Source organism: Pongo abelii, chromosome 17 (assembly GCF_028885655.2).
Source record: "Pongo abelii isolate AG06213 chromosome 17, NHGRI_mPonAbe1-v2.0_pri, whole genome shotgun sequence".
In the NCBI taxonomy this organism is placed as follows: Eukaryota; Metazoa; Chordata; class Mammalia; order Primates; family Hominidae; genus Pongo; species Pongo abelii.
In genome coordinates, this window is record NC_072002.2 from 19700380 (window position 1) to 19703576 (window position 3197).

A 3197-nucleotide genomic window follows, 5' to 3' on the forward strand; every position below is an offset into this window, starting at 1 on the left:
ACCAACTGTACCAGTTCTTGCTGGGTGGCAAAGTGTTGTCAGGCTTTGTGGTCACTCCTGATTTCTGTTTGGAAGCACAGTTCTCTTTCTAATGAGAATGGAAAATTAGAAAGTCCTGTAAAATCGGAAAGCCTGTAAAAGGCTGTAGAGTGGAGATGTATAAAAATGTACGCTCACCCATGTTTCAGGGGTCGACACCATGGAATTTTATCTCGCTCACCAAATTCCTCACACATACAGCTCACTTCCTGTGGCCTCAGCCATCTCAGGCACCACAAAATCCTCACTGCTTGAAATTCACCTATGGAGTCCAACAAACAACTTTCTTAAAAAAAAAAAGGCAGTAAAATCTCAGAAGTTCTGTGCAATGCTTGCAACCTGCCCACTTATTAAATAAACAGAACACCAAACTAACCAAAAGCTATGCAAGTGGCAGGCTGCCCTGAGCAGAGCCCTGCCCGTCTGACAGGGACTACGGTGGCACGGGAGCAGGGCGTGATCATGCTGGAAGAAATGAGAGGTGGTCTCATTCCCTGACTTTCAAACTCTCATCTCGGGAGCCCCCAGTCCTAACACTGTATTCAGCAGCTGGAGTTACCTGGCCATGTAAAAGGACAAGGGAAGGCAGACCGTCCTCAACTTCTTCCTGTGTTTCTAGCAGGGAAGGAACGCAATGGCTTCAGTCCCTCCGCCTCTAGGTAACAAGGCAAAGGCCTCCCTAACGCAGGCAGACAGGATGTGGGGAAGGTCTTATGTCTTTTCCTAACTCAGAATTTCTAAGTCAGTGGGCTCCCAGAGAAAGACTGTCCTCTTAGCACGTGACCCTGAAGGTTTCTAGCACCGACCCTGTGTTCAGGTAACGCGGATGGGAGGCAGAACCCTTCTCCTGATTGGTGCCTGAAGGAGGCAAGAACGAGCATCTGTTATGCCCCAGCGCGATTTCCCCCGTCTCAGCAGGAGAGGGGAGAGGTGAGGGTGCAGATGTTCTGGGCAGGTCAGTGCAGTTCGACGAATGCCTCCAGCCATGTGCCGAGGGGTAAAGCCGTTCTTGCCCCTGGGTGCGCACTTGAGCAGGCGGTAGATGGTCTGGTGCTTCAGGTGCTCCTGGCTGGGGGTGCACTCCACTTTCTCCAGCAGGTAGAGCAGGTGGAGGATGATGGCCAGCGCCTTGTTTAACTGGGCCGAGTCTCTGGGCTCCCTGAGCAGCTGCAGGGCCCATTCCACTTCCCGCACCCCTTTGGTGAGGACCCCCATGAGGTCTGCGAAGCCGATTTGGGTGCCCAGGCTGCCTTAGGCAGCCCGGTCTTGCAGCACGTAGGAGAAGAGTTCAGCGAAGGAGAGGGAGCTGCTGGCGGTCATGGGGCTCAGAGGCTCCAGGTTGCTCTGTTGCATGTCCAGGACGTACTTCCACAAGCGGATGTAGCACTCGATATTGCCCGAGTCGGCGTACACGGCGCCCCTGTAACGGATACAATAGGAAGTGTCGGGGTGCGAGGGACTGAGGATGCGCTCCCGGATCAACAGGGCCTGCATACGCATCTCATCGGGGTCGGTGATCAGCGCCTCCAGCTCCTCGGTGGTGTTGACCTCCCTGGACTAGTCATAGGCCAGGACCAGCTGTGGGGGCTCCGGTTTGGGCAGGTACTCGCCCCGCTGGTGACGCAGCTCCATGGCCCGCCTCCAGTGTTTAAGGGCCCCAAGCAGATCTCGTTTCTTATCCACAGAGGTAGATCCCAGGAATTCCAAGGCTTCCACGGTAGCTTCCCGGCTGGTGGGACAGCAGCTTTGGTAAGATTCCCTGTTCAGTGCCTCAGGGGAGAAGCTGCAGCACGGAGCCCCCTGAGGCTGCGCACACCCCTGGCTGGTGGAGGAGCCTTCTTGGGGCAGCCCAGGCTGAGCCTCTCCCCCTGTGAACTGCTCCTGGCCGGGCTGCTCCTGGGTGAGGTACTCCACGATGTTGGTGTGGCTCGTCACGCTGGCCGGGAGCAACCGGGTCATGCCGTAGCCATCACGTTCCATGCGGGCCTTGCACCCCAGCAGCAGCTGCAGGATCTCCAGGCTGCTGGACTCGGCACAGTCGTGCAGGGCCGTGTTGCCCTTGGCGCTGCGCCAGTTCACCTGGGCGCCCTGCTCCAGCAGGTAGCGGGCGATCTCACCATGGCCCTTGTAGCACGAGATCATGAGGCACGTGTGGCTGTGCCGGTTGGCCACCTCCAGGTTGGCCTGGTGCTCGCCGACCAGGTAGCGCACCACCTCCAGGTGGCCCTCGAAGCAGGCGGCGCGGAGGGGCGTGGAGTTGGTGCGCGCGGTGGTGCGGTTCACAGAGGCCCCGCGGCGCAGCAGGCTCCGCACCAAGTCCAGGTGGCCGGTGCCCACAGCGGCGGCGCGCCCTCGATGGTCTCGCCATCGAAGTGCACCGAGCCACCGGCCTCCACGCTGGCGCCGCACCGGTCCACCAGGTACTCCACCACGTCCAGGTGGCCGTAGCGGGCGGCGATGAGCAGCGGCGTCCCCCTGCCGGCCACCTAGCCAGTCAGCTCGTCCCCTTCCTCCCGGCTCCGGCCGCTGAGCAGCTTCTGGAGCAGCTGCAGCTTGCAGTCATGGGCGGCGTTGTACACGGCGGTGCGGAGGTCCATGGTTCCGGCCTCCGCCAGGCCATGAGCAGGCCGCAGAGGGAGGGGAGACAGAGGATCAGAGCCCAGACGGGAGGGAGCCAACCTTCACCGTCTCCCTCGCAGCCATCTTAGGGTGTCTAGAGACTTTTAAATATGCAGATTATTGACCTGAGAAACCATTTTGTCTCCAAAGGAACATTTGCAGGCTGTCATGCAAATCTGCACTTGAGCAACTTTCACATTATGATCTTAGTGAATTCTTGACCAGACGGACTTGAACAGCTGCCACCCATGCTTGGTAAGTTCCTTTACTCGAGAGGAGAAAATAGCTCATTTGTTTGCAATTCTTTCCTGAAAGTACATAAGAGCAATTTTCTACATTGTGAACTGGTATCAGAGCAACATTTTCCCTGAAAGACCATAGCTCATTATACTATTTAGGAACAAACAAACAAAAACATATACAAACATTTTTTGGGGGGTTTTATAATTTGTGCCCAGAAGGGACAAGTTTCTTTTCAGATTAAGTTTTAAAAAATGTTCCTTTATTCAAGCTGACGTGGAGCTTATAACTGAGAAAAC

The 3197-nt window shown here is 56.4% G+C and overlaps 1 pseudogene; it reads right to left on the reverse strand.

Moving 5' to 3' along the window:
- Nucleotides 1–852: 852 nt before the first annotated feature.
- On the reverse strand, nt 853–2636 carry LOC129057175 (protein fem-1 homolog A-like; annotated as a pseudogene).
- Between the last annotated feature and the right edge of the window lie 561 nt (nt 2637–3197).